We start from the raw sequence: 14045 nt of genomic DNA on the forward strand, positions 1-14045 counted from the left end.
TCTCTTCTTTCTCGCCCATTTTTCCTTTCAGGGAGTGGTCCCCCTTGAGCTTTACCTGTACAGGGTCCCCGCAGGTGGGGGCATCTTCCCACCTTAGTTAATCCAATCTAGAACTTTCCTCAAAGACATATACATACATTTCTCTCCTGGGTGATTGTAGTTCTTTTCTAGGTGACAATAATAACCATTACAACTGTCAATATTATGTTTCACATATGATTGTTATTAGGATGCCTATCCTTTTTCCTTTTTTTTTTTGGTGTGTGTGTGTGTGTGTGTGTTTGTGTTTTGAGACAGGGTCTCCTTGTAGTCCCAGCTGTCATGGAACTCACTATGTAGACCAGGCTGGCCTTAAACTCACAAAAATCCGCCCGCCTCTGTCTCCCAAGTGCTGGGATTAAAGGCAAGTGCCACCATGCCCTGCCCTTTTTGGGGTCTTTTTTTTGAGTCAGAGACTCCCTGTAGCACCAGTCAACCTGGCACTCACTAGGTAGACCAGGCTGGCCTCCATCTCACAGAGATCCAGAGTGGTAGAACTAGAGTGCCTCTAGAGTGCTAGAACTCATCTACTGAGAAGAGTGGGATTCCTATTCTTCTACATTAATGCCCATTTGCAAGGACTATTCGGTTTGTATATTGCCTGTGATAGGTACTCATCAAACATACCAACAGTCATTCCTTCATCCTGCTAATTATATCGAAGTTCATGTGACATCTCTTTCTATAAAGGTGATTATGAAGAGCCCAAATGCTCTTCTATCCCACTTCCCCAAGGGGAGTCAGTGCACAAGATTCAGCAGAAGAATTAACATCTAAGCATCTAAGCAAGTCACATATAAATAACATATTATGTGAATTAATGGATTTCCCAGTACTGGTCATTGAACATCTCTTTATTTCACAATTTTTATTCACTTGAGAGCCTGCAGCTATATGTACTTTTATCCAGTTCGTATTCACTTAGAAAGAATGGTGATACAGAGTGACAGGGCAGAACCCTTTTGAAGGAACTGGCTAACAATCATACTCAAACTCAATTCTCTTTGATGTCATCCAAGCCACTCATAAAGGTAGAAATGATTGTTCTATTTGCATATAGCAGACTTACAACTCTCCTTCCCCTGTTGCTAGACCAATGAGTAGATTGAAGTCTCTATGCACAGAGATTTCATCAGTCCTCTCAGTTCTCACCCAACAAAGAAGGGAAAAAAATCAATATTCCTGTATACTAAGGTCAGATTTTTATAAAAAAGAATTCTGTATTATATTTTACTTCTGTATTTTATCTTTGGCACACTTCTGCATGCTGATAGTATTGAGTGACTTCTTTAAAGTAGTAGATAATTTTAAAATAAACAAGAAGATATTTTTTATAGATTATTTTTAAAAAATATTTTATTGTTATTATTTTATGTGCATTAATGTATTTACTGCATATATATAAGTGCACCTATGCTGTATAATGTCCACAGAGGTCACAAAAGCTCCCCTGGAATTGGAGTATTGGATGGTTGTTAGCTGCCATGTGGGCACTGAGAATCGAACCCAGATCCTCTGCAAGAGCAGCCAGTACTCTTAACTGCTGAGCCATCTCTCCAACACCTTATGGATCATTTTTTTATTAAATGGGTGTAGATGGGTAGATCTGTGCATATGATTGTGTGTTCCCATAAAGGCAAGAGGTATCAGATTTCCTGGAGGTAGAGTTACTGAATCAGCTGAATTTACAGGTGGTTGTGAGCTGCCTGATGTGGCTGCTGGAAACCAAACTCAACAATTGAATCAGCTCTCCAGTCTTAAGAATTAAAGATACAATTCCTTCTCTGTCCTACACGATTTGTAGTTATTGTGATAAATTTATACATAGATATTAAGTTATACATAGATATTTTGTCAACAAAGTGTTAATTGAATGGGCATACAATGAAGATTTAATGTTAGTATATAAAACATCCACAGAGAATGTCCGCAGCTTTGAATTTTGTTTTTTTCTCAATGTTAGTAGCATAGTAATCTATAAGCGGTTTAGAAATAGAGACCAGCCAGATGGCTCAGTTGGTAAAAGCACCTGCTGCCAAGTCTTAGGACCTGAGTTCAATCCTCAGGAATCGCATGGTGAAAGAAATCAGTTGACTCCCATAAGCTGTCTTCTGATGTGGACACACATGCCACACACAAACACAAGGAAATACACACACACATACACACAAAATTAATTTTTGAATATAATATTTTTTAACATTTTATTTATTATTTTTATTTTATGTGTATGCATGTATTGCCTGCATGTAGGTAAGTCATGTAATGCCTGCAGAGGTCAGAAGAGGCTTTAGGATCCCCTGGGACTGGAGTTATGGACAGTTATTAGGTGCCATGTGGGTGTTGGGACTTGACCCAGGTCTTCTGCAAGAACAACCAGTGTTCTTAACTGCTGAGCTATCACTCCAGCCCCTAATATAATTTTTTTTTTTGTCTTTTTGAGGCAGGATCTCCCTATTGTTCCAGCTGGCCTGGAACTTGTTACATAAACAAGGCTGACTCACTTTCACAGAGATTCGCCTGCCTCTGCCTCCCAAGTATAAAATATAATAATTTTTTGGAAAAAAATCAATCATCTTTAGATTCCATTCCCCACTGGCACTCTCCCATAGCGCCCCTACTGGAATCCATATACTCTGCCATCCCTGTTAAGGCTTTCTGTGTCAAGTCAGTGTCCCCAGCCCATTCCCCAGTGTAAGTCCATCCACTGAAGTCTAGTCAGCCTATCTAGAGCCCCTTGTTTTAGGAAGATCAGCTCTTCTTCATCTAGCGGCAATCAGTTGCCAATATTTCTTCAGATAAGATTTGGGTCTGCTGTTCATTTTCCCAGATCTATGTTGGGTTATTGTCTGCCTAATTTGCATGGGACTTGTGTATGGTGACACTATTGCCATAGAATCATATGAGCAGGTTCCCAGAAGCTTGTAGGACTCTGTTTCCATATGGTCATGCGCCTCCTCCCTGGCTCTTACAATCTTTTAAGACCAGGATAGATGCATGTAAGTTTAGTTCGCTGCCAGAGATAATGTTCTCAAAAAAGTTTTGTACCACTGAGAAAATTCATTTCTTTGTAAATCTGTTGTTGTGCAACATCTCGACAAAATAAGCAGGGCAGGTGATACTTCTGCAGCTTGGACTTCAGTTCTGTGTGTTTACTGTAGTAAATCTCTCTCTAATTCCTAGGATCCTTATGGTAAGAGTCTGTGTCTTGCTCACTTTTGTATTTCAGACTCTCAACAAACTTAGTATGTAAAGGGACCTAAATCACATCTGTCCAAAGAATAAATCCAATCACATCTTATTTTTTACTTGCTTCTGATCACATATCATTCACTCCCATTGACCATTTTAGCAGATATTCTTTCTACTTAAAATCTTTCCTTTTTGCCAACTTGTGTTTTAGTAGAATCTGAATTTGATTCAATCTTGCTCAAACATACTTGTAGGAAAGATGGTGGGCTTGTGTTTATTTAAGTGAATCACATAAAATCTATTCTACTTACCATTGAATTTGTGACTAAATATCTGCTTTTCTTGTCTAATAAGCTATGAAACAACATGGAAAGTGGAGAACAATATATGAGAAGGACTTTGTCTGGGTTAAAGAGGGATACTGGTCACATTTCATTTTCTACCAGGCATTGTGAAGTGTGCATGTATACCCACACCAGGAGGAGATGGGCACTGTTAACGCACAGGCTGAAGTTGGTAGGGCAGAAATTGAATCTTTGTCATTTTCAAATAGTCACACAACTGATCTTTCTGTGGTTTCTATAAGACTTTGTAGGAATTGATAAATTTAAGGATGGATTTCCTGTTTCTTATAGCCTAACTGAGAAATATCCATCTACTCTTTATTCTGGAAGCTTCTAGGCTGAGCTTCTCTTGGTCTTCTAACTCTTCAGTTGTGGCCTCCTTCTGTGCAGCTAGTGGTGTGTTGATAGGCTATCCTGTGGTTTTCTTGATTCTCCTGTTTTCCTGCTTGTCTGCTTGATTATATTCATCTCACGGCTGTACTTACAAACTCTATTTTGATAACTACCAGGCTTCTTCTGTAGTTTTGACTTCTCTAGTTAGATTTTCTAGTTCTTGTAAAACTTTTTTCTTTTTCTGTAAATTTTTAATTGAATTCTAGTTTATTTCATACAGAACATCTTAATCAGTGTTAATTATTTTTATATTCCCTTTCCCACTGGTACCTTCCAATAGTCCCCAACTGGGGTTCATACTTTCTGTCATTTGTATTTTAAAGTGATGTGAAGCTAATGTCCCTCATGCAAGATTATCCACTAGAGTCTTGTCAACCTGTCTAGAGTTCCTCCCTTTAAGAAGATCAGCTCTTCTTCACCAAGCAGTAGTCAGCTGCCAATAATTTTTCAACTAAGATTGAGACTTGTTGTCCATTTCCACAGTTCTGTGATGGGGTTTCGTCTGCTTGAGTTTGCATAGGTCTTGTACATGCTGACACCATTGCTATAGGTTCATATGAGCAAGGTCCCAGGAGCTTGTAGGGCTCTATTTCCATATGGTCATGCACCCCTTTCCTGGCTCTTACAGTCTTTCTATCCCCTCTTCCTCAATGGTCCTTGAGCCCCTGGTCAGTGGAGCTTAATATAGGAGTACTGTCCAAGGACCCACACTCTGCAGACTCTTATTCTCTACGCTTTGGCCATTTGTGACCTTTTGTGTTCCTGGCCCTCTGTTGCATGAGGGAGCTTCATTAATGAGAATTGAGAGGTGTGTTACTGTTTTCTTTACTATTTTTTCTATGTTCCTTGAGCCTTAGATGCAGAGGTTACATTGTGGATTTGCCACTTAGGCTTGTGCAATTCACAGACAGTGTCTGTGTGTGACCAGTTGTGGAACTCTGCAATAGTCTCCATCTGCTGCAGAAGAAGCTTCTCTGATGAATTTTGACTGTGATACTTGTCTATAATTAGAAGAATCCATATTTTGCACATAGTAAGAAATTACATTTGTCTAGAAATGTGACAGTCCTGGTGTTTTCTCTAAGATCTAAGACCTCTCCAGTTACATGTATTTGAGTATGTTTTCAGTACCACACATGAGTTTCCTCCCATCAAGTGGGCTTTAAGACCAATTAGATAGCTGTTGCTTACCCCCAAGATAGAAGGGCCACTATTGTACCAATGTCATTTGCTGTGCTGGCCGTTGTTGTGGTTACTAGACCTTGAATCTGGGGCTGGACCATTGATTGATGTTCTCCCTTAACAACTTACGTTGTGCTCTCCAAGGCTATGAGAACTAGCCCTCAGGGGAAGTAGCTTCCAAGTCAGTTCCAGCCCAGTTGCTCAAAATAATGAGTAAGAAGCATGTCCTAAAAACCTTATTATTATTATTATTATTTTTACTTTTATTTTATGTGTATTAGTGTTTTGCAGGAATATATGTCAGGGCACCCATGAATGCAGTGTCTGCAGAGACTAGAAGAATGTGGTAGATCCTCTGAAACTGAACCAGTGGTTGCCGTGTGGGTGCCAGGAACCAAACCTGGGTCCTCCTCAAGAGAAGTCAATGCTCTTAACAACTGACCCATCTCTCCAGCTCTCTGGAATCTTCTTCATTGAACCCAAACCTGCACATATACTAGCCAAGTGTTGTGTGCCTATCATTTAGCTGGTCATGTCAAAGCTCTTGATATTCATTAGGGTTTTTTTTTTTTTTTTGTCTTCTATAATCCTACTTAGAGAAAACATAAAAATGGTCTTTGCTAACAACTTTGAAATAGTCACTTTTGTTTGGAGCTTCCATAATTTCCTCAAATTTGGAGGTTCAGACAGAAATTCAATATTATCAAATTCAAAGAGTCTCCTCTTATCTTCTTTCTTCTTTCTTTTACTTTTCTTTTTAAATGCTTGGGATATTGAACCTAAGACCTCCTCTGTTCTATGCAAATATTCAACAACTGAGCAGAGTATCCCCAGCCATGGTATGAATTCAAGAAGCAGCCTCTGAATGTACCAGCTTAGATGTTTTCCCCCCCTTTCTACTTTCTTGCTCCTTGGTCTCTACAGGTAATGAATGAGTGACTAAGTTCTGATGTTTTACATCAAACTGAATTTCTTACTTTGTTTCTTCCTTTTCATTGGAGACAACTACTGGTGCTATCAAATGACTGCTGCCGATTCAAAAAGTTTCTGGAGCCAAAGTGTGGCAGAGTCAGGGTGCATTTAGTATTTTTTACTGGAAGATTCATTTGTGCTTATCTTGATGTGATTGAAACTCCTTGAGGTATTGCAAAATGTCTCTGTAATGTGCTAAGTTCTGAATGACTTTTTTTTCACACTTGTGGTCATTTTGGGGCAGCCTATCCTGAATCATAGAATATATTTATTGTATCAGTTCCATATTATTCTTAAATATCCTCTTTGAAGTCTGCTTCCCTTCTATTCTTCCTGTTCTCCATCTTGTGGAACAACATAGTACTTGGTATACACATGTGCCTCTACTTAATATTTTTTCACAATTATGTTTTATTTTAACTTAAGTAAAATAAAACCCAACAAAAATGTAAATGTGGTATGGAGGCCAAAAGAGCAGGACTTGCAGCAGTTACTGATTTGAGCATTTGCAAATGTCAGTATATTTACCCTAGCCATGGCCCTTCCTGCTGCCATTAACAACTCTGTTTTATAAAGTAAATTCTACCTGGAGAAGCTTTTCTTTGGTCTTATAGCTAGGAAGTGATAGAACAAGCCTTTGAAGCTGGACTAGGCATCAATTATCCTTAAGCAGTACCTTCAATGACCTCACATCACACCATTCAGGTCATCTTCTTTCAGGATTGTCAGCCTCATCTTTATTTACTAAAAGGAATAATTCAGTCACCAGAACTCAGTGGTAGTTGGTTCACAAAGTACGAATTGAATGCAAAGTCAGCTAGCATTAAGTTTCAGAGAGGGCTGTGTTTATGAAATCTTAAATGAAAAGGAGAACTATTTCTGGTTAATATATCTTTTGCTAATATGAAACTTTGTGTCTGATAATACTCTGTGAAAGTTAATGGTGTGATGTTATTAGTATCCAAGCATACAGGCAAATAAAATATTTCTACCCTTCAGTTACATGGCACAATTCAATCAAATATGTAATACATTTTAGTCTCATTGTATTTAAAATGTAAGCTATACTGCCAAGTTCTGTTGGAGTGGATTTTTAAGTTTATTAAAAGCTATTGGCATTACTGAATCTATACAGGATGGTTACATGATCCTTCATTCTAGTTTCAAAATGCAAAAACAGTTTCTTCTGTAGAGAAGGCAGAACACAGTCCCTTTTGACCTTTATAGAATTTTTAGAAGACTAGGCCCTTCAACTTCTCCCATTCATGATAAGAGAGGTGGTAGGCTGACAGAAACAATTTCTTTTTATTTACTGGCCATTACAGTTGTAAAATACTGCAGACATGAGCCTCACATAAATCAGTTCTCTTTAGATGAATGTGCACAGAGAGAGGCTTTCTGCCAAGGTTTCCTTACCTCGGCCATATCTCTCTGGAGAACTTTTACCCTGTCTCTGGCAGCCCCTCTGAATTTATTTTGTTTTTAATTCTGAATAATCCTCAATCAGAAGACACAGGGAACCAGAGCTATCGAGCTGAAAGGGACTTTAGAGATTTGATTAGTTGTACCATCAGTGTTCGGATTTTTTCTGCTTACAAACATCAGAAAATGCAGCTGGAACTCCCTTAAGTAAAATAGGAATTAAGGTCTCTGTAAATTAATATTCTGAATATATGTGAAGCTTTAAGTGCCTCTTGATCCAGTGCTTCAAAACACTCTTTAAGGACAACATCACTCTGTGTTAGTCTACATTTTTTACAATGTATGCTAACTTTCAGGTTCCTTAGGATTCCCACCACAAAAAGATGATATTGAGGAATATATTGTGGTCAGTCAGAATCAAAAACTTATTTGACAAGAGAGACAATAATCCCCCAAACAAATGGCTTCCCTACAAATGAAATTCACAATGCTGAAAGAATGAGGAGAAATGGACACTGGGAAAGAAGTGGAAAGATATCCCTGTCAAATACCCCATCATATTACAGATGAAAATGAGATGTTAGAAAACATCTCCATTACAAGAAAATCATCTATTCTGTAACTAAAAGTATATACATAGATGAGTCAGTTTTGTTAAGTCAGTGTAAAGGTAGTGTGTACCATGGGAGATAGTAGGGAGCTTGCTCATTTCTGCATTTTGCATTGAGCTACACCATACTCTCACTTGCACTTTGAATTTTTCTTTTTTGGGACAGAGTCTCCTTGTAGCCCCAGCTACCCTGGGACTCACTATGTAGACTAGGTTAACCGCTGTCTCACAGAGATCTGCCTGCTTCTGCCTCCCAAGTACTGAGATTAAAGGCGTTAACCACCACACCCTGCTTTCTCTTCATCTTTAATATCTTTGCCTTTTAGTTTGGAATGGCATCTTGAGATCTGTGTTCAGCAAAGTAGAGACTGTACAGAAGGCAAAGAGTAGCACAGGAAGCCCCTGTTCTGGTAAATGAGCACATGGAGAAACAATTATGACTGTACTCTAACTAACTACAAGCGCCACTTCTCAACTACTTCTGGAGGGCCTATGAGGATGACTTTTTTCATGTGGCATCAGTGTAATAGCATGACTTTTGAGACCAACAGCCCATCTGTATAAAAGATGCAGTTAGGAGAGAGTGCCGAGTTCTGGCCTCCCTCTGGCCGTTCACTGACAGAGGGGCTGAGAATGCAGCGGACTGCCTGAGAGCCCCCCGGGATCCTGCCTCCACTTGGTGGTGAGCTTCCCCTAATTGCACCATACCCATCCCCCTAACTGGGATTTTGTGAGGTCCCTCCCAAGGCCCCAGGGCAGATCTGGCTTTGGTAGGCTAAGGATGAGATCCTAGCAGACAGCTTGAGAAGGTGGGTTTCAACATCCCTCAGTGTAGCAGCTTTGATCTCAGTGCATCACCAAAGAGTGCAGAGTTTTGGCTTCTCTCTGGCCTTCCTCTGGCAGAGGTCCTGGGAACTCAGTGGACTGCAAGAAAGCTGCTGTATTCTGCCTCCACTTGGTGGTGAGCTTCCCCTAATTGCACCATACCCATCCCCCTACCTGGGATTTGGTGAAGCCCCTCCCAAGGCCCAGGGCAGATCTGGCTTTCATAGGCTAAGGCTGGAATCCTAGCAGACAACCCGAGAGGGCTGACTGCCTGAGGGCCCCCAGATCCTGCCTCCACCTCCACCTCCATGTGGTGAAGGAAGCCTGAGTGTACCTGACTGGAACCTGAATTGGACTTCTGTGGGTACTCCTGAATAGCTGATCTGAAGCCATCAGTTCCTTCCAAATTAAACCTGAGATAACCTGAACACTGTACCAACCAGCTTTACATAACCAATAAAGAAAGGATCCAGTCACCTGGATAATGCACACAGAAGCATATTTCAACTTAATTCTCATAACAGAATCATAAACAACAAAAGAAATTCACATGCTAAAATCACAACGAAAGAATAATAAATGGAAAGCCAAAACACTATGTCATCACCAAACTCTACCAATCCTGTAGGACTTCTACAATGAGAACCCCCTAGAGATAGCCCAGGACACTGAATTTAAAAGAACACTCATAAATATGATCAAGGAATTCAACAAATTTAAAGAACACATGAACAAATAAATCAAAGAACTAAAAGAAAAGGATAAACTGAATGTATTCACAAAAGAGATAGAAACATTGAAGAAAACTGGCAGAAATAAGGAAGGAAGTGCAAAATTCAATAAGCCAGTTTGAAACTACAGGGAAAGGCCTCACTGCCAGAATGAATGAAATGGAAAACAGAATATCAACACTGGAGGATAAAGATGAAGAATTGGACCACTCATACAAAGATTATGGAAAATTAAAAAAAAAAACAGGAATGGAATATGCAAGAGATGTGGAACACCATGAAAAGACAAAATCTACAGATCATAGGAATAGAGAAAGGAAAAAAATTTCAGGTTAATGGTGTTGACCAGATCTTAAACAGGATTATAGAAAATAATTTCCCAAAATTAAGGAAAGACATCCCCATACAAATACAAGAAGCACATAGACCACCAAATAGACAAGATCAGAAAAGAAACTCCCCATGAAATATCATGGCAAAAGCATTAAGTGTACAGAACAAAGAGAGAATACTGAAAGCAGCAAAAGAAAAACAAGTCACATATAAAGGAAAACCAATCAGGATTACAGCTGACTTTTTGGTGCAAACTATGAAAGCCAGAAGAGCCTGGACTAAAGTATTATCAGTTCTAAATGACCATAGATGACAACCTAGATTACTTTACCCAGCCAAAATGTCTATAATAGTCGAAGAGGAAAGAAAAATCTTCCATGACACTTAAAGTCTGAAAGAATACATATCCACAAAACCAGTCCTTCAAAGAATACTTAAAGCAATACAGAGAGCAGAGAGAGAAAAACAACTATATCCCAGGGGCAATGAAAGAAAATAAATAAAGGTGTAATCGAGGGAACACAAAATTAGACAGAGAACACAAACAGCAATCAAAATGATGGCAACCAATACACATCTTTCAATAATAACCTTAAATATCAATGTACTGAACTCCCCAGTCAAATCACAGAGGCTAAGTGAATGGATTACTAAACAAAATCCATCTCTTTGCTGTCTGCAAGAAACCCATCTCACCTTCAAGGACAGGCACTACCTTAAGGTAAAGGGTTGGAAAAGTATAGTCCAAGCAACGGTTACTAAGAAACAAGCAGAGGATGCAATTCTAATATCTCACAAAATAGACTTAAAAGTAAAACTAATCAGAAGAGATAAGGAGGATCACTTCATTCTGATCAAAGAAACAGTTAACCAAGATGATACTACAATCCTTCACATATATGCACCAAATCCTGGTGCACCTAAATTCATAAAAACAACACTACAGGACTTTAAGACACAGATTAAGCACAACTCAGTAATAGTAGGGGACTTCGGTACCCCACTGTCTCCATTAGACAGGTCAACTGGACAAAGAATAAACAGAGAGACGTCTAAATTAAATGATAGCATACATCAAATGGGCCTAACAGACATCTTTTGAATATTCCACCCAGGCACCAAAGAATACACTTTCTAATCAGCCCCCCGTGGAACTTTTTCAAAAACTTATCACATACTGGACCATAAAACAAACCTCAACAAATACAAAAAGAAAATGAAATAATCCCATGCATTCTATCAGACCACAATGCAATAAAGCTCAAAATCAACACTGGACAAAGTCCTAATCACTACATGAACTCATGGCGATTAAACAATACACTGTTAAACAACAAGTGGTTCAAAGGAGAAATTATGAAACAGAAGAATTCTTGGAATTCAATGAAAAGGACAATACAATACAATACAACCTCTGGGATACTTTAAAAGCAGTCCTAAGAGGGAAGTTGTAGCTCTAAGTGCCTACATTAAAAAATTAGAAAGAGCCCAAATAAATGACCTAGCACTGCAACTCAAGATCTGGAAAGACAAGAACAAATGAAACTCAAACCCAGCAGAAGAGAAGGAATAACAAAAATCAGAGCAGAAATTAATGAAATAGAAACAAAGAAAACAATACAAAGAATCAATAACTCTAAGAGCTGGTTCTTTGAAAAGCTAAACAAGATAGAAAGGCCTTTAGCCCAGGTAACCAAAAGAAATAAAGAGCAACTCTAAATCAACAAAATCAGATTGGAGAAAGAATACAGGGAAATGCTCCCATTCAGAATAGCTGCAAAAAAAAAAAAAATCTTGGAATAAATCTGACCAAAGACACCAACCATCTCTACAATGAATTTTTAAATCATTAAAGAGATTGAGGAAGACACCAAGAGATGGAAGGACCTCCCAAGCTCATGAATTGGAAGAATTAATATTGTGAAAATAACCATCCTACAAAAAGCAATGTATAGATTCAGTGCAATCCCAATCAAAATCCCCATGGCATACTTCACAGAATTAGAAAAAAAATCCTTAAGTTTATATGGAAGTACAAAAGACCCTGGATAGCCAAAGCAACCCTGAACACAAAAAAGCAATGTTGGGGGATTACTATACCAGATCTCAAAGTATACTATAGAGCTATAGTCTTAAAAACAGCATGATACTGGTGCAAAAATAGACACATAGATCAATGGAACATTATTGAAGATACAAACCTGAGAACATGCAATTTCAGCCACCTGCTATTTGACAAAGATGCCAAGAGCACACAATGGAGGAAAGACAGCATCTTCAACAAATGATGCTGGCAAAACTGGATCTCCACATGTAGAAGAATTAAACTAGATCCTTATTTACACCTTGCAAAAAACTCAACTCCAAATGGATCAAAGACCTCAATATGAAACTGGAAACCCTGAAACTATTAGAAGAAAATATTGGCAGTAACTTACATGGTATAGGTATAGGAAAGGATTTTCTAAATCAGACAGAAGTTGCTCAGGAATTAAGATCAGCAATCAATAAGCGGGACCTTATTAAACTAAAAAGCTTCTGTACAGCAAAGGAAACAATCAAAACAGTGAAGAGAAAACCCACAGAGTGGGAAAAAAATCTTCACCAGTGAACATTTGACAGAGGTTTAACATCCAGAATATATAAAGAACTCAAAAACAATCGAGAAAGAAACCAAATGACTCAACTAAAAATGACCCAATTAAAAGATGGGCTAAAGATCTAAACAGAGAGTTCTCAAATGAAGAAATAAAGATGACTAAGAAACATCTCAAAAAGTGTTCATACTTAGTAATTAGGGAAATGCAAATTAAAACCACCCTAAGGTATCACCTTAACCCAATCAGACTGTCTAGGATCAAGAAAACAAAGGATACCAAATACTGGCTAGGATGTGGAGAAAGAGGAATGCTCGTTCGCTGCTGGTGGGATTGCAAATTCGTGCAACCTCTATGGAAAATGGTGTGGGGACTCTTAGAAAACTAAAAATGAACCTACTGTATGACCTGGTTATACCACTCCTTGGCATATATCCAAAGGACTCATCCTTTCATAGAGACACTTGTACAACCATGTTTGTTACTGCACTTTTCACAGTAGCTAAAAGATGGGAGCAACCTAAGTGCCCCTCAACTGACCAGTGGTTGACAAAATGTGGTGTATTTATGCAGTGGAGTTTTATTCGGCAGTAAAGAAAAATGAAATAATGAAATTTGCAGGTAAATGGATAGATCTAGAAACTGTTATACTAAGTGAAGTAACACAGACTCAGAAAAACAAACAATGTATGTTCTCCCTCATATGTGGCATCTAGCACCAAATATTTTTAAATTCCATGACTTTTAATAAGATGATGCTATACAGCAGTCCTTTCTGCGTGAAATAACTACCATTATCACAACTTCAGCTTAGCCTGATCCCTAAACATTGTCACAATTGGGCTTGTTGACGGTTGTGCGCACTCATTAAAAGAGGGCCAAGCAGGGTCACTGGACCCTCACCGCGTTATCCAGCTACTCTTCCCAATGAACTGTATGTAATTTGACCCTAATCACACCTGGCCTCCTGGATTTGGGGAGGGCTAAAGGATACAATCTGGGGAAGGCTAGGAAGAGAAGGCATGATCCATACTGTATAAAGGCTTTCCAGTGTACATACTCTCAGGGCATATATATACCTCAGCAACCCCTCAGTTATCTTGGTAAGTAAGCTCAATAAATTCATTTAGTTCCCCAGTAAAACTTTAATCAAACATTGGCTCGACACTAGAACTTTGAAAGGGAATAAGCATTGCTTAGAATCCCCAGGAAAAGAAGTCTCACAACAGATGGAAAATTTATTTGTTAATGCTATTATGTCTCATAATTATTTTTAAAAAAAAGATGAGAATGTAAAAGATGTCAAAAGGATACGGGAATGGAGATATTTTCCAAAATAGACAGAAAAAATGAGAACACTTAAGCAAGTGATGAAGGCCTGTTGAGGTTTGTTATGATATACAGG

Source organism: Nannospalax galili, unplaced genomic scaffold, assembly GCF_000622305.1.
Source record: "Nannospalax galili isolate Female #2095 unplaced genomic scaffold, S.galili_v1.0 scaffold406, whole genome shotgun sequence".
Lineage (NCBI taxonomy): Eukaryota > Metazoa > Chordata > Mammalia > Rodentia > Spalacidae > Nannospalax > Nannospalax galili.